Source organism: Pleurodeles waltl, chromosome 4_2 (assembly GCF_031143425.1).
Source record: "Pleurodeles waltl isolate 20211129_DDA chromosome 4_2, aPleWal1.hap1.20221129, whole genome shotgun sequence".
In the NCBI taxonomy this organism is placed as follows: domain Eukaryota; kingdom Metazoa; phylum Chordata; class Amphibia; order Caudata; family Salamandridae; genus Pleurodeles; species Pleurodeles waltl.
This window is the reverse complement of record NC_090443.1, coordinates 373,450,427-373,474,538: the sequence shown is the minus strand read 5'-3', so window position 1 is coordinate 373,474,538 and position 24,112 is coordinate 373,450,427. Positions and strand designations below refer to the sequence as shown.

The 24,112-nt window shown below is 42.1% G+C and overlaps 1 long non-coding RNA gene across 1 annotated transcript in view; it reads left to right on the top strand.

The window, feature by feature from the left end:
- Window positions 1-24,112, top strand: part of LOC138292747 (uncharacterized) — an 85,156-nt gene that overhangs the window by 53,706 nt on the left and 7,338 nt on the right. The window contains exons 2-3 of the long non-coding RNA XR_011202784.1: window positions 9,891-10,077; window positions 12,492-12,567. This is a non-coding gene — a long non-coding RNA (uncharacterized lncRNA). The remainder of the gene's footprint in view (window positions 1-9,890; window positions 10,078-12,491; window positions 12,568-24,112) is intronic.

The window sequence follows — 24,112 nt, the reverse complement described above, 5'->3', positions numbered from 1 at the left end:
ATTCATTGGTCATAGGGTGGAATGTGATGCTATTAATTGTGTTTGACCAATGACTTTGTGTTTCACCACTGCGCATATTAGTTGCTCAATGTTCACCAGTAGCACATTACATGTTGTGTTCAGTTTAGCTGCCTATTGGCTTTGACATGGCATTAGCCATTACATTTTGTATTCAGTTTAGCGGCCTATTGGCTTTGACATGGCATTAGAGATTACATTTGGTATTTGGGTTAGCGGCCTATTGGCTTTAACGTGGAGTTAGACATTGCAGTTGAGACAATGCAGATGAGCTGTGTTTTTCCACATGGTAGACCAAGCTGTGTTTTTCACACCAGACCTTAGCTGATAAGAGCGCATAGATTTTGTGTTTACCTCTCAATCCAGTCTGATAACGAGTGAGGCTCGGAGAATTGGCCATCCTCCAAGTTTCTTCGGTTCTCACACTGAGTTTGCTTTTAAGGATCGCTTTGGACTACAGCAGAGTTAGATTGAATCTATCTTGACTTCAGACAGGAACCAGACGTCAGTTGCCTGACTCCCGTTTGGGTAGAAAATCTCTTTCTCGCAGTTGAACTGGAGGCATCAACTTGAAGCCCCAGAAAGATGAAGCTGAGTTATAGGCCCTACGGTGATGCAATTTTGACTTTTATGCTTTGCTTTGAAGTTATGCTATAATATAATCACATGTATTTGCTGTGTACATTGCAACTGAGAAGTACTTTGATATATTTTGCTTTCATTGCTGCGACTACTTTTGAACGTGTGCTTCCATTCTACTAATTTCGTCTTTCAGGAACCTCATGGTGAAGTAATAATAACAATAAATGTCTTCTTTAAACTCAGAAGTGCATTCCAGAGAGGTTCTGTAAGCTTGGTCATGAGATAAGAGCAGGAAAGCAGAACAGTCAGAGAACAACAAGTTAGTGCATCTGTTACCTTTTATAGTGAAACCTGCTCTGACAATACCAACCAATGGGATAAGAGTTTCTGGCACCTACCCTACCCACTTTGAACATTTTGAAGATGGCAGAAGTCTTTGGCCACACTACATTTAGGCTCCGAGGGATGGGTGTGTGTGAGTGTGTGTGGGAAGTGTACTATGGTTATCCTATTGCCCTCCCACATCTAGCACTTTTGGGGCAGTCACTGTACCACTTGTAAACTATGAGACGGAAGTCTTTCCGAACTAAACAAACAGGATTTTCCAAAAACCAAACAGTGTATCCAAAAATAATTATTTTGGCTTCATGTTTCCCTTCCGTTCAAGTATTCCTCCAGTCTTATGAGTAAACCCCCAGATACAGAGGTCTAGTGGCACAAAGCAGGCCCTTCAGCAACCAGACTGTGGCTACCCAAGAATTGCTTTGGCATCCTGTTTCCCTTCCTTTCAAGAGCATAGTTATATGTAAAAATCCAGCATACTCATCAAGCAAGATTTGACATTCAAGCAAGATTTGACACTATAATGTAAAAAAGGAAGCACACAGTCCCACATTGCATATTCTGTGAGTTTCTGATGAGTCATCTCTACCCATTAAGGTCAGCTTGTTTGCACCTGAAAAGCACTTCATACCTTTTTCCTCACCTATTAAAATGTGAATTACTGGCTGGCAAAAGTAGGAGAGCATGTCAAAGCATGATGCAAATGATGCGTCTTAGGATCAGTGCAATGCGCAAAAGGGATCACCTCTCAACCTTCACAATTTCAGATACCATAAAGGCACAGAATATTGAGGCGATTGAGCGAGGGAAACATTATGGGTTGGTAATAGGGGGGTATGAGTACTGTAAAGAAGAAGAATATCCAATTATTTACTATAACTTCTTCCGCTCAAAGCACTAGCCTCCAATGGTTATTTTTCTAAGTAAGACTCAAAGATTCTATAGCCAAAATGCACAAGGGATCCTGTCTTCTGATGCTGTCTATATTTGTTTAGGCCATGTAGTCTTTCCCCAACTGAAATGATGGAACTATATTGTGCCTGCTGAAAATAAAGAAGTAGTGATGCAATATCACATTCAAGCACACCTATTAGTAATATCTTAACTTCAAATATTCAAGAAGGACTTACATACCACAAGCATAGTTCGTTTAGTATCTCAGATGTTTTTTCCAAGAATAAAGTCTCGTAGATCATGAGTTTTCTGATAGTCTTTGAGTTATTTCCAGTAAAGCGTTTGCACATCAACAACTCGTTTTCGGCATAGTAAACTTTTAATGTTTACATGCATATAATCTGTAGCTTGTCCCAACAGTTCAATTGTTCTTACACTAGTTACCGCACCAAATGTGGAAGTTTTTGCTCACATTGCACATTACTGCAACTCTGTGACTTCATAAGCGTTCCAAAAATAACATGCACGCTTTATTGAAAGGTGGTGGTGTGCCCCAGTATTAGTTCAAAAGTCTCTTCTAATGTTCGCTGTGGATCTTTGCTAAAATAAGGATCGGATTTAACATGTGCGCTGATGAGCGTAGTCTTACCAGGATTCTCAGTGGTTCTCAAAATAACAACAAAGGGAGCAGAAGAGACTCCCCTTTCCTGCAAAGCTAGTCTGGGTTCCTCCAAACAAAGGATTGCAAGCCAATGAAGAGAGCATTGGCCAAGCTCCATCCACTTGGGACTTCCTAGAATGACACACATTGGCATTCTGGCACGGCTCTGTTTATACACATGCCCTGCCCAAGATAACTGTGCACTGGTAATTTTGGGACATGTGGTCATATTCGCTCCCTATTAGGAAAAGGACAGGAAAAGTCAATTTGAGACCTGTGAAGTAACAGAACAGGTCTTGTGGCGAGAATACTCATTATGACTTATAACCAAACACACTCATTTGTCACAAGGCGTAGTAATATGATTGACAGGTGCAATGGGAGCCCCAATACATTAGACTGCAGAGAGTTTTGTATAGTTCCATTCACTGTGCTTGTGGCAATTTCAGTCTCTACCCCTATGACCTCAGGCATTAGAAGGTACTGGGCAGATCGTATTGCTTTCTGACAGAGGAATTGCAAATTTAACTTCCTGAAACTCCAGACAGGGAAGAGGTAATTTCATAAAATTTACTTTTCCTCAATATTTATTACAAATCTGACTTCACCATGGAATTGGATTTTAATAACGATTAAAAATAGATGTTTCATTATTTTTCTAGATAGTCCAATACCAGAGGTATGATTTTTTATTTCTACTTTGGTTTTCTACATAGCACAACTGGGCCTGCCACATTGAGAACTAAGTTTTGGGTGGTAGCCATTGTAAAGACATGAAACTATTACATTTTTACATGTACTACTTTTAAATACCATGTACCCTGCCTTGCGGGCAACAAGACACGCAATGGGTTGACTTATTCACACTGAAAAAGGAGGATTCAACTTGTCAAAAGGGTTTATTTTGACAGAACAAATTCCAGTTTTTACACTTCTACAGTCAGGCTCACTGGTAGGCCAGAAGCCTGTTACTGGAGTGAATAGCACAGTAGGAGCCGCAGTCCATTAGAACAATTTAACGTATAGGCCCTGGTACACTTTGTACCATATGCTAAGTACTTATAGGTGTGCTAAATATACCAATTGGCAATATCTGGGGTGATCACGCAGAAAAGGTTGATTTCCTACAATAACCTTTGTTGCTTCCATTAGACAACTTGTCATGTCAATTATTAATGGTTCTGGGTGTCATTCTTATTCATTGGCTATGTTCAGTTGTGTTTTTTTTTCCAGAGATTTGAATTTTGTCTGTTTCTTTCTTAGGCACTTCTGCAACTGGGAATACATAAAGTGTTGGTCCTGTCACCACCTGTACCATGTCTTGCTTGAAAAAGCTGAGATGGTCCTCCTCCAGTTTCTTTAGCAAATGTATGGGTACCCTAGAATGGTTTGAGGCCATAGGACAGATTGCCTTGTTGATAAGTGAAAATATTTGCATATTTTGCATTTTCCTTGGCAGTCAAGAAGATGGGGGATTTTCTCGTACTCCTAATCCCATGAGCTGTGCTATTACATTATTCAGGAGGCATGGCACTGGTATCTCGCCATTAATGTGTGTATTTCTACTCACAATAATGTATTTCAGTATGTTATGCTTTTTTCAGACTTTAACATATTGACATCTGGGTCATGTGCACTCCACTGAAAAATACTTAGATTTGCCTTTATAGCATGATTTTGTAACGCCGCGCTCAGACGCACTGTCTCTTTCTGTCCTCGCGGATGGAACACGCAACCGATACTCGGAGCGGCGTTCCCCGTGTTTTTTGACTACACATTCTGGGAAGCATATATTTCGCTCCCGGTCGCGCTACACTTACCTGTAGCCCTTTTTTCTTCTTTTTTGGTGGTGGGTTTGTCTGGTCTTTTTGCCTGTCTTTGTCCATGTTGAGTCCATCTTGTCTCCTTTGTGTTTTTGTCCCAGCATGCTCTGTTTTTCTTTTATACTACTTTCTTTTTCCTATACTGGTCTATGGGCTCTTCCTAATTCAAGATGGTGTTATTTCCTTTTCCTGTGATGTCACTTCCCTTTTCTCAGTATATAAGTCAGTCAGTCTTGTTCCACCTTGTGTTGCAAACATTTCCTTCTGGTTGTGCTGTTCGCTCCTGTTCTTTATTCCTGCTTTTTGGCTTGGGAGATTTTTGCCTGTTCTTTGTTCCTGCTTTTTTGCCTTGGGAGATTTTTGCCTGTTCTTTGTCCTGCTTTTTTGCCTTGGGAGATTTGCCTATTTTTGTTTCCTGTTGTCAAGTCCTGTTTGTTCTTGTTTTTCTTCAGGAGTTCCTGCTTGAGGTTTTTTCCCCAGTGTTGTTTTTTTTTCCCTCTGGGACTCCTCCTGGAGGGTAATGTCTGCTTTGGCATAGCCTTTCAAGCAGCACCATGGCTACTAGAAGGGGTCGCCCTTATCTTGGAGTATCCAGAACCTGTAGAAGACTTGGTGTATTCACCAACCCGGTATCCAGAGGTGAGAAGTCCAGCGCAGTACGTAACAGATTGCAACGCCAAAAGATTCCGCATTGCGAGATCGCCATGGAGGATCCACAGGGAGAGGCGTCAGAAAATGCTCAAGCCATGTTGCAGACTGTCCAACAACAAGCCCAAGAGTTACAACAGTTACGGGCAGAGAACACTGCACTACGACAGGTCTTGTCTTCCCGATCAATGGACATACCACCTGTATCTGCCACTACTCCTCGATATTGTGGAGATCCTCTAAAGATGAAGGAGTTTTTGGATGCCCTGACAGTTTTCTTTGCCTTTCGTCCACTCCAGTTTTCTTCGGATAAGGCTAAGGTGGGCTATCTGATCAGCGCCTTGTCTGGTCCGGCGCTTGCTTGGGCGACTCCTCTGGTTTCTGCAGAAGACCCAGTCCTGGCTAACTATTCCGCATTTCTGACTCTTTTCAAACAAATGTTTGTGAGACCTGGGGTAGAAGCAGCAGCTGAAGAAGTCCTATGTGACATTCAGCAGGGTAATCAGCATGTTCTGCAGTATATAACCTGCTTCAAACAGCTGGCAGCTGAAACCTCCTGGGTGGAACGTACCTTCATAACCCTTTTCCGCCGAGGCCTGTGTGAAGAAATTAAAGATGAGCTTGTACATTCTTCTCCAGCTTGTTCTTTGAAGGAATTAATGGATCAATCTATGAGCATTGAATATAGACTTCGAGAGCGCAAAATGGAGAGACGTAGAGCGTGAGCTCCATACCAGTCTGGTACATTTTGTGGTAGCAGTCGGCGAACGGAAGATATTCCATCCAAAGCCTCTCCACCTCCCCCTGAAGAACCCATGCAGATAGATCTGGTTCGTGGGCCACTGACGGAGTCAGAAAGGGACTTTGTCTGTACTGTGGTAAGGCTGGCCTCCTGATCCATAGTTGTCCGGTACGTCCCTCAAGACCTGTGGGAAACGCCAGCTCCCGTCCCCTGTAAGGAGGAAGGAGACATGAGGAGCTGAAGTACCATCAATATGTTCCTCCAAAGAAAGCATGTCTACCCTGTTTATCCTCTTGGTCAAGTTACAAAGTTCACAAGATCAAGAAGAACACCTTCTGGCTCTCCTTGCTTGTGGAGCCAGTGGACTCTATCTGAATGAGACCTGGGCTATGAGTAAAGGAATTTCCCGCATTCTTAAAGAGACTCCTGAGCAGGTTCACTCGGAGGATGGCTCTCTGTTAACCTCAGGACCTGTGGTGGCCTCAACTCTTACTCTTTATTTGACATTTGGGGGGCATCAAGAACATGTTGCCTTTGATCTCATAGCCTCACCAAATCACATCATGATTCTGGGAATACCCTGGTTAGCCCGACACAACCCCTATATCAATTGGGAAACAAGAACTATATCCCTAACGTCTTCATTTTGTCAACAGAATTGTTATTCCACTACTTCTTATTGGACTCCCAAAAGGTCCTGTCAGTCAACTAAGGATAACACTAACTCTATCAATATGATCCAGGGAGCTCCAGATTGTTATCAGAAATATATATCGGGATTTTTTAGAAACCTAGTAATCCTATTTTGCCGCCTTATCGCAGTTATGACTGTGCTATTCCTTTAATTCCTGATGAAGTCGTCCCCTTTGGTCGAATGTATTCTCTGACAGACCAAGAAAAGAAGGTGCTGAAGGAATATTTAGATGATAACTTACACAACGGTTTGATTGCTCCTTCCACGTTCCCTGCTGGGGCTCCTCTCTTCTTCGTCCCAAAGAAGACTAAGGATCTGCGTCCTTGTGCTGACTTTCATGAACTCAACAGAATAACGATTAAGGATCGATATCCGCTGCCTTTAATCAGAGATATATTGGATGCCATTCAAGGAGCCAAGATGTTTACCAAATTAGAGTTACGGGGTGCCTATCATCTCCTTCGGATCAAGGAAGGAGATGACTGGAAGACCGCTTTCCGTACCCCTTTTGGGCACTATGAGTACCGTGTTATGCCTTTTGGACTGACCAACGCCCCTTCTGTGTTTCAACGATTTATGGATTCGGTGTTCTCTGATGTACTCAACCAATATGTAGTCATTTATTTGGATGATATCTTGTTATATTCCCGTGATCCTAAGCAACATACAGATCATGTCCTGCACGTCCTGGAAATACTCAAGAAAAAACAATTGTTTTGTAAACCTGAGAAGTGTGAGTTCCATAAATCTGAAGTAAAGTATTTGGGGTTCTGTATTAATCAACACAGAATATCCATGGATCCTGACAAGGTCAGTGCCATATTAGATTGGCCTTCTCCAACGTCCATTAAGGAAACGCAATGTTTCCTTGGTTTATCAAACTTTTATCGGCATTTTATTTAGAACTTTGCCCACCTACAAAGTTTCATAACACAAACAATTAAGAAAGAGAACCTGAAGAAGGGTTTCCTTTGGACCAAGGATGTTGAACGCACATTTCAAGAATTGAAGACAGCCTTTACCCAAGCACCTGTGCTGCGTCATCCTGACAATACCAAGAAATTTATCGTTGTGACTGATGCCTCAGACAGAGCTATTGGGGCAGTTCTGCTACAGAAACAAGACAACGATGGATTGGAACATCCTATCTTTTATCTGTCTCATATCCTATCAGAGGCTGAACGCAATTATTCTGTATTGGAACGAGAACTACTCACTCTCAAAGTAGCTTGTAAAGAATGGAGGCATTTTTTGATGGGTTCCAGAGAGCCTTTTGAAGCCAGGACTGATCATCGTAATCCCCAATGTCTTCGGAGTTTTCAGTGTCGCAATAGTCGTCAGGCTCGATGGGCCTTCTTCTTTAGCCGGTACGATTTTGTGATCACGTACATACCTGGTTCCCAGAATTCAGTGGCAGATGCCTTATCCCGCAGATATCCTGACATAGCCCAGAACTCCTCTCCACATCTTATTGAGTCTAGCAGAATCATCGGAGCTACTCAATCTTTTCATTGTCACGTTCAATCCGATTACCAGTTTCTGTCTGCTTCCGAATGGGATAGAGTGACTCCTTTTTTGCAGAAGAAGGACAATTACTTCTATCATCAACATGCTCTTTTCCTACCTACCAAGAAAGTGCAGACAGAAATACTACAAATGTGCCATGATTCTCCGATAGCCAGTCATCGAGGTATCAGGAAGTCCCAGGAGCTGCTTCAGCGATCTTTTTGGTGGCCTTCGCTTAAGACAGACACTGAAACCTATGTGTCAGCATACCCAGTCTGTGCTCAGACTAAGACACCCCGAACTAAGGTGGCAGGTTTATTAAGACCTTTACTGGTTCCTTCCGCTCCTTGGTGTACTCTATCCACGGATTTTATATGCTCTCTAGCTACCTCCTCTGGTAATCAAGTAATCATGGTGACCGTAGATTCATTCAGCAAAATGGCCCATTTCTCAGCCTTGAAGAAACTACCGACGGCTCCAGAAATGAGTCGCATTTTTCTGCGGGATATTTTTTACCTCCATGGTTTTCCGCAAGAGGTCATTTCGGACAGTGGGCCTCAATATATATCACGTTTCTGGAGAGCCTTTTGTGCCTTATTTAACATTGAGATTTCTTTATCCTTTGGTTTCCATCCAGAGACTAATGGGCAAACTGAAGGAGTGAATCAAGAACTTCAGCAGTATCTGAGATGTTACTGTAATGCCACACAAAGTAATTGGTCGGCGTATCTTGCTCTTGCCGAGTTCTCCTATAACAACACAATATAGTGTGTGAAAGACCACACCCTTTTATTGTACCTATGGATTTCATCTGAGGACTTTCACTACTGTTTCCCAAACATCCTCTTCTGTGCCTGCTGTCACTTCTTTTTCAGGACAGATCCGTCAAATCCAGGGCCTACTTCACACAACTCTCCTAGCTTCGAAACAAGCAATGAAACGAAAGGTGGATTGTTCTCGACAAGCCGCACCTTTGTATCAAGTGGGCCACAAGGTATGGCTTTCTTCAAGATTTCTACCTTCCCGGTTTTCCACCAATAAGTTCAAGCCACGTTTTTATGGACCCTTTCGGATTTCGCAAGTCCTGAATCCTGTAGTTGTGCGTCTCCACTTACCTCATACCTGGATGGTTCATCCTGTTTTCCATGTGTCCCAGTTAAAACTCTTTGTTCCTGATCCATACCATCGCCAGTTCCAGCGTCCACCTCCTCTTTCTATTAACGGACAGCCTGAGTATGAAGTCCAGAAAATATGTGATTCCAAAATTGTTCGACAAAAAACTACAGTTTTTGATCCATTGGAAAGGATACCCTCTCAGTAACTGTTCTTGGGAGGATGCTTCCTCCGTCCATGCTCCCCGTTTGGTCCGCCTGTTTTTTGACAGTCATCCTGACAAACCTGGAGCCTCGGGGAGGGGACCTACTATAACGCCGTGCTCGGACGCAGCGTCTCTTCCTGTCCTTGCGGATGGACCGCGCTACCGATACTTGGTGCGGCGTTCCCTGTGTTTTTTGACTACACATTCTGGGAAGCATATATTTCGCTCCCGGTCGTGCTACACTTACCTGTAGCCATTTTTTCTTCTTTTTTGGTGGTGGGTTTGTCTGGTCTTTTTGCCTGTCTCTGTCCATGTTGTGTCCATCTTGTCTCCTTCATGTTTTTGTCCCAGCATGCTATGTTTTTCTTTTATACTACTTTCTTTTTCCTATACTGGTCTATGGGCTCTTCCCAATTCAAGATGGTGTTATTTCCTTTTCCTGTGATGTCACTTCCCTTTTCTCAGTATATAAGTCAGTCAGTCTTGTTCCACCTTGCGTTGCAAACACTTCCTTCTGGTTGTGCTGATCGCTCCTGTTCTTTGTTCCTGCGTTTTGCCTTGGGAGATTTTTGCCTGTTCTTTGTTCCTGCTATTTTGCCTTGGGAGATTTGCCTATTTTTGATTCCTGTTGTCAAGTCCTGTTTTTTCTTGTTTTTCTTCAGGAGTTCCTGCTTGAGATTTTTTCCCCAGTGTTGTTTTTTTTCCCCTCTGGGACTCCTTCTGGAGGGTACGGTCTGCTTTGGTGTAGCCTGTCAAGCGGCACCGTGGCTACTAGGAGGGGTCGCCCTTATCTTGGAGTATCCAGAACCTGTAGAAGAATTGGTGTATTCGACAGCCCGGTATCCAGAGGTGAGAAGTCCAGCGCAGTACGTAACAGATTTGCTCTCTTGTAATAGCTTCCTTGTTAACTCTAGGCTAGTTTCCCTTTCTCTTTGACTTGCATTTTTCACACTTGTTCCATTTTTCTGTTCTTTCCTGCTTCTGTTCTTAATGGATATGTTTCTGCTCTGACTTCTGTTCATGCAATTTGCAATATTTCATTTGGTCTAATGGGTCTTTTAGTAGTTTAGTCTGGAATGTAGTGGAGTGGCATCCTTCTACATTTCATTTACTTACTGATACTGACGTCATGGTCTACATCATTATCCTACACAACTGATGGGCCAGGAGCAGTGTTAATCCCTTAACAGATTTTGGTGCTCCTTGCTACATCTGTTTTCAGCACTTTGAAAAGGAACTTTCAGGTTAGACATGTAGAACCCATTTGGTCCTACAAGAACAACAGATAGGGAGGGGCTAAACCACAAAGGTGTATTTTCAGATTTGGTCATACAGAAGTCAAGTAATATATTCAAAGTCAGTTAATCAATGGATCAGAGTCAAGGTTCAATTAGAACACAGAATCAATTATAGAACTCTAGGAAAATGGAAGTGAGCCAAACCAAAGTGTGAGAAAACACAGGCTGCTTACTACTTATAGGATTATTAGTAAGGGGCGTAGTATCATAGTATCAGCTTTAAAATTCCTCCTCCCATGTTTTTAAACTAGTTACTTACCTGTGCACATTTTCCTTCTGTGACACTAGCCAAAGAAGCTATTCCCTCCCATACTCTAGTCTCCTGCAACTCCTTATCTTTGGAAGTGATATTAATAATGTTGACCACAGGATTGTTAATCAGATTATCTACTTTAGTAATAAAAGCACAGCATTGCTGTAATTGAAGCATTTGGCAGACTCAGTCCTCTTTTAGAAGTAACATGTCTAATGCAAGGTGATTTTGCGTAACCATGGTTCTCATAGGAACTTATTCCTTTTGATGACCTGCCGTTGCAACTGCAATGTTAGTAGCAAGCCTATCTACTAAGGTAGACAATTGTCTAATCTTCACATTGGCTAAGCTACTCGAACAGACAGCATTAAAGTACCAAATACATCTCCCAGAAACAGTCCAAAGCTACAGCTACTCCTCTTTAAACTATTAGAAATCCCTCTACCCAAATCATCTGTATGGTGTATTCTGGGGTACACTAAAGCTGCGTAACAGCTTCCCAGCCAATGATGTAGTAACTGAAAGTATTCACATTTACCACAAACATAATATGGTCCCCAATACTTGCTTCCTGTCCTGTTAGTACTTGATCCCTCACCAAATAAATCTTGTCACAGTCATGCCATCCCACCATTTCTGCAGTCTCATTCTCTTCCCTTTCACAAATGACTCATAGTTCTCCTCTCTTTACCACACCTAAGAATAACCTCGGATATCTTTCTGTCTCTTCAACCTTTCCTATACCCTGCCATGACTAACCTTTCCCCCTCCAGTTGAACTTCACCTTTCCTTCATTATTGTTTTGTTACATTTATCTATAAAAACTCTTAAGGCATGGTTAGTTTTACATGAAACCTCATGTGCACTTGCGTTATTCCACTGGGTTGAACATAGAGCTGGACATACTTCACAGTGTATTCCCTTCTACTCACCCTCGTAAATGCTTTCGAAAACCGAGAAACAGAGTTTGTCTTTCAAATGTACATGTTTGAGGAATTAGTGAAAGGACCTTCTCTAAATGAAATTTATAATCAGAGTAAAACAGTTTAATGGTACTTGGTGATTAAACAAATTCATAAACACATTGCATGAGAACAAATAGGACAAAGGAAGATGAAAATAAGTATATTTCTCAGCTGTAGATGCAAGCAAATAATAGCAAACACAAAAATGTTCTTCTTTTATTAACTTTATATAATCAGTTAAGACTTGATAACAAACATAACTAACGACCGTTTCAAAGTTAGCCTTGCACGTTAATCTTCCTTCTAACCTTTCTCTACTATTCACTAGCATTTGATTGACTTTCATTAGGTGAGGCATATCCAAACAGAAAATAACTGCAGACCAACCACAGAAGCTATCAATACAATCGCCACAGCTATTAAAAAACATTTGCAGCATTATTGTGTCTGAAATGCCATGTTAGTCTCTTTACAGCTCAAGGTGGAGAAAAAAATAAAAACTAAGACTTTGATCTCATCAGCTTTCAGTTTCAGTTCCGTTTTTAATTTGTCAGCTCAGTTCACACTCTAATATGCAATACATACTCTATCAAGATTTCTCTCTAGACCATTGTGGTCTTCATCTGTATACCCAGGGGCTCCATAGTCTTTCAACTGTCAGCCTAAGGTACAAATGTAAACATTGTCTGTCCTTTCAGTGTGGTTTTGTAAGTTCAAAAATCATTAACATAACTATTTTCCACCTAGGCAACAGTCTCTGCATTTCATGGAAGCTGGTTAATGTCAGATGGGTAATCAAGTAGTCAGCATCACTTCTCACAAAGTAAGTCCATTCAAGGTTTTAGTATTTCTTGTTTGCTTTTTTCAGCCCTCTTGGTCTCTTGACATCTGGATGCTCACTGTCACTACCACTAATCCCTAACTGTTCTTCTTACTCTTGTTCTTCTACATCTATTTCCTGTTAATAGTCTTCGGCCTTTTTTGATCATATCAGCACATTGTCACCTTTCAGAGTCTGGATTTTCGCCTTTTGCTTACCTGGCTGTGTATTTCTTTCTGCTTGGTTGTTCTTGAGAACTCGCCAGGAAGTCAGCAAATACAGAGGTTCAGTTCTGGTCTCTGAGTTTCTCGCTGTGCTGGAAACCGTAGCACTTCTGTTGGCCACAAACCTGGCTGCCGTTCAGTTATATGATGCTGCAGACTCTCAGTAAGGCTTTCTTCCTATTCATCTGCTGGTGCCTCGGAAACTTCGAATCAAGTGGACTCGGAGAATCAGCGGGTGTTGTTACCACTTATCCTGCTAGTCTCTTTCTCTGCGTATGTGAGGCAGGCATCTAATTCGGAAGGCTTACACATTTCACTACAGTGTTGGTCACAAGGATTACTGCACTATTCTCCATTTTTTATTTGGTTGTTGAAGGGCCATTATCAGAGAATTACATGGACTGCCATAGACTTCCATCACAGGGCCCTGTTCTATCATGCCTTCTTTCATAGATAGGTGTTATACCAGCTATTGCTTCTAGTGAAATGCTTGTACTGGGCATCTGTGGAAACACTGCATCTTGCCTCAACATGATTATGAGGTTTTCACATTTCTGATTAGCCCAGTTTCCTTTCATGTGAATCCCATAGAGCCTTATGTTTGTACATGTAATTTACAGATTCGGTATTTGTGAGAAAAAAAACATTGCATATCGAATTGGTAAATCATATGGTAAAAAAAATAGTTTTCTCTATTAGCATTTTGTTCGGATTTGCAATTCCAAATAGCGATTCTATATTTGCGAATTGGAAGAAGTCACAAATAGAGAATCACAAATTCTGAATGTAGCGCAGAGTGCATTTGATAACCTCATAACCAGGAAATGAGTTACCAGTCTCACATTGCTTTGTTAACACTTTCAAGACATATGTAGGAAGTTGGCTCTGTATGTGCTATTTCAAAGTAAGGAATAGCATGCACAGAGTCCAAGGGTTCCCCTTAGAGGTAAAATAGTGGTAAAAAGAGATAATACTAATGCTCTATTTTGTGGTAGTGTGGTCGAGCAGTAGGCTTATCCAAGGAGTAGTGTTAAGCATTTGTTGTACATACACATAGACAATAAATGAGGTACACACACTCAGAGACAAATCCAGCCAATAGGTTTTGTATAGAAAAATATATTTTCTTGGTTTATTTTAAGAACCACAGGTTCAAATTTAACATGTAATATCTTGTTTGAAAGGTATTGCAGGTAAGTACATTAGGAACTTTGAATCATTTCAATTGCATGTATACTTTTCAAGTTATTCACAAATAGCTATTTTAAAAGTGGACACAGTGCATTTTTCACAGTTCCTGGGGGAGGTAAGTTTTTGTTTGTTTTACCAGGTAAGTAAGACACTTACAGGGTTCAGTTCTTGGTCCAAGGTAACCCACCGTTGGGGGTTCGGAGCAACCCCAAAGTTACCACACCAGCAGCTCAGGGCCGGTCAGGTGCAGAGTTCAAAGTGGTGCCCAAAACGCATAGGCTTCAATGGAGAGAAGGGGGTGCCCTGGTTCCAGTCTGCCAGCAGGTAAGTACCCGCGTCTTCGGAGGGCAGACCAGGGGGGTTTTGTAGGGCACCGGGGGGGACACAAGCCCACACAGAAATTTCACCCTCAGCAGCGCGGGGGCGGCCGGGTGCAGTGTTAGAACAAGCGTCGGGTTCGCAATGGAAGTCAATGAGAGATCAAGGGATCTCTTCAGCGCTGCAGGCAGGCAAGGGGGGGCTTCCTCGGGGAAACCTCCACTTGGGCAGGGGAGAGGGACTCCTGGGGGTCACTTCTGCAGTGAAAGTCCGGTCCTTCAGGTCCTGGGGGCTGCGGGTGCAGGGTCTTTTCCAGGCGTCGGGACTTAGGTTCTCAGAGAGTCGCGGTCAGGGGAAGCCTCGGGATTCCCTCTGCAGGCGGCGCTGTGGGGGCTCAGGGGGGACAGGTTTTGGTACTCACAGTCGTAGAGTAGTCCGGGGGTCCTCCCTGAGGTGTTGGTTCTCCACCAGCCGAGTCGGGGTCGCCGGGTGCAGTGTTGCAAGTCTCACGCTTCTTGCGGGGAGATTGCAGGGTTCTTTAAAGCTGCTCCTTTGGATAAAGTTGCAGTCTTTTTGGAGCAGGTCCGCTGTCCTCGGGAGTTTCTTGTCGTCGTCGAAGCAGGGCAGTCCTCAGAGGATTCAGAGGTCGCTGGTCCCTTTGGAAGGCGTCGCTGGAGCAGAGTTCTTTGGAAGGCAGGAGACAGGCCGGTGAGTTTCTGGAGCCAAGGCAGTTGTTGTCTTCTGGTCTTCCTCTGCAGGGGTTTTTCAGCTAGGCAGTCCTTCTTCTTGTTGTTGCAGGAATCTCCTTTCTAGGTTCAGGGAGAGCCCTTAAATACTAAATTTAAGGGCGTGTTTAGGTCTGGGGGGTTAGTAGCCAATGGCTACTAGCCCTGAGGGTGAGTACACCCTCTTTGTGCCTCCTCCCAAGGGGAGGGGGTCACATCCCTAATCCTATTGGGGGAATCCTCCATCTGCAAGATGGAGGATTTCTAAAAGTTAGAGTCACCTCAGCTCAGGACACCTTAGGGGCTGTCCTGACTGGCCAGTGACTCCTCCTTGTTGCTTTCTTTGTTCCCTCCAGCCTTGCCGCCAAAAGTGGGGGCCGTGGCCGGAGGGGGCGGGCAACTCCACTAAGCTGGAGTGCCCTGCTGTGCTGTGACAAAGGGGTGAGCCTTTGAGGCTCACCGCCAGGTGTTACAGCTCCTGCCTGGGGGAGGTGTTAGCATCTCCACCCAGTGCAGGCTTTGTTACTGGCCTCAGAGTGACAAAGGCACTCTCCCCATGGGGCCAGCAACATGTCTCTAGTGTGGCAGGCTGCTGGAACCAGTCAGCCTACACAGATAGTCGGTTAAGTTTCAGGGGGCACCTCTAAGGTGCCCTCTGTGGTGTATTTTACAATAAAATGTACACTGGCATCAGTGTGCATTTATTGTGCTGAGAAGTTTGATACCAAACTTCCCAGTTTTCAGTGTAGCCATTATGGTGCTGTGGAGTTCGTGTAAAACGGACTCCCAGACCATATACTCTTATGGCTACCCTGCACTTACAATGTCTAAGGTTTTGCTTAGACACTGTAGGGGCACAGTGCTCATGCACTGGTACCCTCACCTATGGTATAGTGCACCCTGCCTTAGGGCTGTAAGGCCTGCTAGAGGGGTGTCTTACCTATACTGCATAGGCAGTGAGAGGCTGGCATGGCACCCTGAGGGGAGTGCCATGTCGACTTACTCATTTTGTTCTCACTAGCACACACAAGCTGGTAAGCAGTGTGTCTGTGCTGAGTGAGGGGTCTCTAGGGTGGCATAATACATGCTGCAGCCCTTAGAGACCTTCCCTGGCATCAGGGCCCTTGGTACCAGAGGTACCAGTTACAAGGGACTTATCTGGATGCCAGGGTGTGCCAATTGTGGAATCAAAAGTACAGGTTAGGGAAAGAACACTGGTGCTGGGGCCTGGTTAGCAGGCCTCAGCACACTTTCAATTCAAAACATAGCATCAGCAAAGGCAAAAAGTCAGGGGATAACCATGCCAAGGAGGCATTTCCTTACAACATACATCTCTGGAGCAGAAGAGTATTAGAGAGTTGTTACAGTTTCCAGTAGGATAAAGGCAAGAGTGATGGAGGGCGCAAACAAAAACAGAAGTTTTCTGATGTTGGATTGGAGATTTTAGTTGAAGAATGGGCCTCCAAGGATGACAAACTTTTTGGGAAAACATCTTTGACTGTGACAGGTCAAGAAAAAAAATCTGGCTGGCAATCCAAGAAAGAATAAATGCTTTTGGTGTCACCAAGCATGTCATTAATAAAATCCATAAGCACTGATATGATACATATTATTGCACAAAAGAGACGCTTGCACAAAGAATGTCTGATGCTCAGCAAATGGAGGTGGTTCTTCATTTGTTCCCCCTGCACATCGGATGGAGCAAATGATAGGAAGTAACTTCGCACCAGAAGCAGTGTTCGGAGTAACAGACATCGACACATCAATTCTTCCACATCAAACACTGTTAGAAAGTCACCATGTTTAATAAAACACTGAATTTCATTTTATTGGGAGTTATTTTAATAATAAATAATGCACACTTAAAACAAATATATGTATATGTTATGTCTCACTCGAAACATTGCTGCACCAGAGAGTATTAGAAATAAAGATGACAATGTTGAAAATATTGTTGATGAAGAGATGGGTGAAACGTCTGCTGCCCAGCATCCGAGCAGCAATTTACAAGAAGAGCCATCGGAAATGTGAGATGAACCCCATGGAAATATAAGATCTCCAATATGTCCATCCAAGCAGATAGTTAGAAATATCTTTCCATCCACAAGACACATTATGAAAAGCAGATTGTTGCAAAATCCTAGATCTAATATATGGCCAATGTAAGCAATGTCTCTTAATTTAGAAGCAGAATTACAATCTTCTCGAGCATTTCAGAACATCTACAAATCCGTGCAGCAAATAAAAAAACAGCAACTATGGGAAATACGTTCTTTTGGGGCACAATTAAGTGCTATTGAGGAAACTATAATGATACAGGGGTTTTATCCTGTTGGGGGAGGGATCCATAAATAGTCTGCTCAAAACATAAAGACCCCCCCCCAGTAGCCATAAATCAAGCACTGTTTGAAATATTACACAACAAGAACACGAATCATTTGTGATGAGAAAATTTTTTGGATTGTTTAATATTATTTGATCATTATTGTGCTTCACACTTCCACAACAAACTGGGACCGGCCTGGGGTGTACATGTGTCTCTTTCTAATAAAGGGTGCATTCTATATATTAAATCTAAAACAGCACTACTAGTAGGCGGACCATACTTCTTCCTTCACTGTTTCGTTAAATCCAAGAATACAACCTTTGTAAGGACTGAGGACAGCCCAACCGTTGACCTTAGGGACCTTATTTTGAATTCTTCATTAGCTGCTAGAATCTCAGTAGGTTCCCAGTAGGTTCATGGGATTTAAAACCCATACCTCACATTGATGATTCTCTCTGATTGAATCTATTCACAGCCTCAAACTTTGTTTGTGCACTGCTTACTTCTGATGCCTACAACTTGGATCTCTGTTCCCAAGAGAGGAAGGTTTAAGATCTCAACCATTTGAATGATTGATGGTCTAGCTCCAGTATCGATCAAGAATGATATAGGTTGTCCATTCATCTCACCTTCTACATATAGGCCACACTGGTCTACCTCCAGAATCCTCTCTTTCATTTTCCTCTCCTTTTCATACTGAGTTTCACTGCAGTATTTTGCATACAGAAGGATTTTATCAAGAGACTACATTCTGCTGTATATGAGCGCTAATCTCCAGGTGCAAACCAAGAACAGAGGTCAAGACAATTCTGCTCACATTCTTGGGAATCATGCCTTTAATTCCACTCTATTCTCTGTAAACCTGCGTCAACCTCTCAAAGAAAGCATCTACTGACTCTATCTGTTCCTTTGTCACCCTCACGATATATTAGGCCAATTTACTTGCTTCAATGGTACCTTTGTTATCGAATGTGCAATCACAGCATCTATTTAGCCTTAACCAAAGGAGAAGGCCAGTTTCCTTACACCCCTTCCACAAATCCCCGGAAATCACCACCTGTGAGAACATGTCTTCATACAAAACCTTGGAAGCATTCACAATTTAATCTAGGTGGTGTAATCTTTGTCTGGGTTCTCTTTCTACATTTCGGAAGACTGTTTGTGAAATGGAAAAGATCTGCTCAACTTGATGGAATATGCACATATGTTCCTCGCTGTACCATTCTCTAAGGTTTCCCTCTGCACCTTCGGCACTACCACTTTTGTCACCTTCAGTCTCCACTCTCTTCTTTCTCACTGTTGACCTTTTTTTCTTTTCTGACCATAGTTCTATGATATTTTCTAAATCTTCCTACTATCTGATACAATTTAACAATTCCTTGACAAGTGTTTTCGATCCTAGCAGTTTTATTGCCTTTAAATCCTTGTCACTCGGTCACTCTGAACTTTTTGTAACTTTTTCCTTTGTGACCAATCAAACCCAAATTCAACAGGTACAGCCTCCATCTTTACATATGCTGTACACTGAATTCTAGCAGTTTCCTTACTCATATATATCAGTTCATTCTTGCTATCATGTTTCAGAAAATCTATAGCAAAGTTTCCTTTCAGAATCTCCGCATCTCAGTCTTCACCTGCACAACATTAATCTTTTGGGGGACATGTTCTTTAGGCTGAGGTGATGATTCAGTTATTGCAGGGGGCCCTGTGTCTGTTTCATGAGTCAGTACACTCTATTCAGACTCTATCTCTGAGGATTCTACTACCAAGTGAACACCTATGCTTACTGGAATCATTGAGGTGCTCTCAATTGCTTTTACCTGGGAAGTGCTTGTAATCATCTATATTGGGGACAAGCTTATGATTACAAAAATCTGGGGAGTACTTGTGGCACCTCACATTGGGGTAGTACTTTGAGTTGCTGGAGTTGGGGGGCACTTGTCTCTGCATATGTCAGGGAGTGTTTGCATCTGCAGAGGGATCTGTCACTGCTCCTCCCTCTGAGGGTCGCTGTTGGGACTGACCTGCTGGTCGTAGTAAATTATAAGGGGTCATCTTGACCTTAACAAATCATCCAAAAACTCATCTTCATCACTTATAGTCCGTGTATCATTTTCCTGCTTTTTCTGGGTAGGGGATTTCTCCCATTCTGACGTTTCACTCACAATCACAGGGTAAGCTAAATCTTATGCCTCTCATTATATTGTGCTTTCAACCAATGGGTAATTTTATTTTGAGACAGAATCTTGTACCTCTCACGTTCCTTCATATTCACTATGTGTTCCCACATATTTAAAGGTTCTTATTGTGTAAGTCTAGGTTGGGGCTTCATCTAATAATTTTCTTCCTCAGATGCTTAAGCCTCTTAATGTGAAAAGTGCTGTATAGAGGGAATTGCTTGTCCCCATCTTTCTCTGTGTGCTTACGCTACTGTTTGAGCCACTTGCACATATATAACACATTGTGTGTGCCATTTCTCTGGCAGGGGAGCCTTTGGGTGGTAACTTCCCTCCCTTGCAAATGGGCTTCACAACCGTAACAGAAATATTTCCCATAATTTTTGCTCATGTGTAAACACCACACGCAAACGTTTACAACAGTGAGCCAATCGCAAAGCACTCTTAACGTCTTTCAGCCAATACCAGTGTGACTAGTGCAAAGGTCAGGCAATCACAGTGCAACCCTTGATGCGAAAAGACCTATCTCAGCTTAACACCTAGGGGTGCAACAGCACAGCATAGACTGCATTATCAATGGCAAAAACTAAAGCAAACAACTTTTGTCTGCTCTTATCTACATAGAAAAGAAATCAATGCTCAAAAATACAGACTTTGCATTTTACAGCACTCCCAAACACACATCAAACTCTTGATCTGCGGAAGCATACTCTTATCCAATAAGTTTACTTCTGTGCACTGAAGAATAAATGAACAATGATCCAGATTAGTACACACATACAGTTGATATAATGTCCCTATCTCAGTGGGTCTGCAGCACTTCACAGTACACACATCAACTTTTAGCAGACAATTCAACAAATCAGCTAGAGTTTGAAGCACTCCTTGTCACATCTCGACTGGCGCTTTAAAAAAATCAAGGCTAAACATTAAAATGACAATAACCATAGTCTCCACAGGTCTGCAAATTAAGGCTGCGTAGTAGTACATATACTCAAATTCAGACACATTTTTGACACCACACTCTCTCCCGCTGTACAAGACCCAACATGCACCATTTCATTCTAAATTTCCTCAAACTCTAGGTCATACACAATGCTTCTTCCTATTGATACTCACAAAAACGACTTCAGAACCCCAGGACAACTGCCATTACTTCATATGGCAGCCAGGAATCAGGAATGCTGATCGGGTTAAGGGTTAATTCAAATTAAAGGTCACAGCCAGCTGTACCATTAAGGTACAGTTTCTAGTCTCTGGTCCAATTTACTTATACAGGTCCACACAGAATGGAACAGGTCCTGTGCCGACCACCCTCTGCTACCAGAATTTGGTGTTGTGCTCTACTTCATTCTCTTGCGCGACGGGAGAGCAATATGGCATGGATTCCCCTTCTAAAGTCAGTCAAAAAGGGGGCTCATAATACATCCAAAAAGAGCATACTTTCATAGGTTTCTGAACAGAGGATTTCAGACATTGAATACAGTAGTACACAGTTCCCAGGGAATGAACCACATAGATTTTACTAGTGTGAAACAGTTGTAAGAAAATACATTTGCAAAGTCTCTTATGATTCTACAACATGAAACTTCTCACTGATGCCATAAGTAGTAGAAAAATATTGTTACAGTTTGTGTGACTCTGCTAAGACAGCTAAGTGAAACCTTGAACAACATTTTAAAATCTGCGTGAAGGTTGTTGTCTTGCATGTGAAAACATGTGCAACATTAGTCTACTGAGACATGAAAACACGAGTTGGTCCATGTGATATAGAACCTTGGCAACAAATGCCACAAAAAATGAAGTAAAGTATAAAGATAATACTCCATGTTGAATTTGTGAAAGTCACAACATGTTACTAATCTCTACAGTCTTGTTGCGAAATCATCCTTAGACTCCTCTTCTCCTTGTCCCATATTAAAAGTGTATCTTTCAAAATCAGAATATCTTTGTGGGTTAAATCATTCATTTAGGCTTTTTATTATAACTTCATATGTTTTTGTTTGTTTCCTGGCGCACAATGCTAATAAATCTTCCACCTCATCACTTATCAGGTTTATCAGCAAATCTTGCCCTTGTTTATTTCTGTTTCTTTTTCAAGTTGACTGTACATAATGTTAAAATCTACACCTTCATTTTTCCCATCTTGCTCCTTGTGTTTGTGTATCTGAAATGTCAAAGGGTAGAGGTTGTCCATAAAGTGAGTTGATGATGTTTTCTGTTTTATTTTGTCTTCTTGATATAGCCTATGAAGCTGTTGTTTGTGAAAGTATAGGCAGTGCTGTTGTTGCTGCCACAGTTTGCTGCACATTTTTTGTACAGGTCTTAGTTCTGTTTCTGCCAAGTTCTTTTGCCTTTAATATATCCCTATATTTAACATATCCCTGTAAACGGTTGTGTTTTCCTAGGCTAGTCTTCAATTGCTGTAATCTTTCCTTTTTTGCCGTTAACTGTCTTTTTATGTTTCTTGCATGTGCATTTCTAATTCATTTTATATGTTTGTGTTTTCCTTTTACTTCCTTGTTTAAGTGGAAACATCCATTTTATATGTTCACATTTTTGTCAGCTATGCACTTCGCTTCATCTCCGCTGTGTTGGCATTAGGGTCCATTGCCCAGCCCAGCTCAGCCTGGTTTTGATTTTCTCCAAACATTCACAGCAAAATGTTCACCTAATTATTCGTTCTGTATTCACCTGGGCACAGCAGCACTTCAGCCGATTAACTCTACAGCAGTCCACCTTCGTTTTTAGTTTACAGATTGTTCCTATTCTTCGGGTCCAAATTATGAGGCACACTTGGAATTATGAATATTTTTGATAGAAAATGGCAAGAAAAGTATCAATACTTTACATCGACCATCCTGTGTAAAAAAACAAAAGCATTACAACTCTCTTCCAATTGTAGACGTGCTTAGCTCCTCATTTACATTGGGAATAATCAGTTCAGTCCTTGAAAATCAGTTTGAAATCATTTTTGTGAGTATGAAGGAGAAGAAAGGTAAGGTAGGGCCAGGGCTGTATTTGTAATGGTTGTGTTCATTACAGTTAATGTTGATTAATTTATTTACATAGTCTCATTTTTTAATGTTGACTTTTTTGACTTATAAGTCTTTGGTGGTTCTCCTCAATCTCTGACATGGATGCAGTCTTTATTATCTGTAAAATAAGGAGAATGGGAAATTTTCTAAAACACCGTCAACGGTGAACACGGTTGTGAGGGGTGAAGGAATATCTTGGTATTGTATGAAGAGTCAAGTAAAAAGAGGGCAGAAAAATGATGAACCATTGATACACATTATGATTAAGTTTTTACCACATAGAGAGTGTTGAATAACTTTTCATACTTTAGGGTTATAATAGTAACTGGTCAGTTGGTTCCCCGAGCTTCCAGGTGAGGGGACGGTAACTTGGTATCACACGTTGCACACTTTGCTGTGGTTACAAGCCAGCATCGAATTACAAAAAGCTTGGGACGCAAGGTCCTGGAGATACTGTTAAAGCTGTTTCACACTTACCACCCTGGAATCTCCTAGTTGTCTAGTTTTCAAAACTATCTGTGGTTGGTAGGTTTCTGTAGGTGGCACCACAACACAGCCCCAAATACTGTAGCTACCCTGACTGCTTATCTCTTAATGTAGCACTTTAGGGACTTTGTGTTGTGGTCTTGTGGCTCACCGCACAAGTGGGGTACCGTTCTTATCGGGGGACAAGTAGGAATTCAGGGTGGTAGGAAACATGTGGCTCCCCACAGATTCCAGAACTTTCCATCACAGAAATGTGAGGAAAATGTGTTTTTAGTCAATGTTTGAGGTTAGCAACGGATTCTGGGTAAAAAAAAACCTGGTGACAACCATGCACATCACTCTATCCTGGATTCCCCCAGATGCCTGTTTTTCAAAAATGTGCCATTTGCTAGGTTTCCTTAGGTGCTGGCTGAAATATGGACCAAAATCCTCAGCTACCCACTTTGCAGAAAGAAAATGGTTAGATTGAGTGGAAAAATGTGATGTATCCATGTTGTGTTTTGGGCCTTTTCCTGTCACGGGCACGTTTGTGGCTTCCTACAGGTTCCAGAGCTTTCCATCACCGAAATGTGAGGAAAATTTGTTTTTTAGTCAAAGTTTGAGGTTTACAAGGGATTCTGGGTAAACAAAAAACCAGCTGAGAGCAACAGAAATTACCCCACTTTGGATTCCCCGAGATTTCTAGTTTTCAAAACATTTGCAAGTTTGCTAGGTTTCCCTAGGTGCCAGGCGAGCTAGGGCCCAAAATCCACAGCTATCCACTTTGTAAAAAAAAAAAAAAGGTTTGTTTTGACTGGAAAAATGTGATGGATCCATGTTGCATATTGGACCATTTCCTGTCACCTACTTACACAAGTGAGGTAACATTTTTATCTGGAGTCTTGAGGGAATGCTGGGTGGAAGGAAGTTTGTGCTTCCTGCAGATTCCAGAACTTTCCATAACAGAAATGTGAGGAAATGCATTTTTTAGTCAAAGTTTAAGATTTGTAAAGGATTCTGGGTAACAAAAAACCCTGGTGAGAGCCACGGACTCCCCCCACCTTGGATTCCCCCAGGAGTCTAG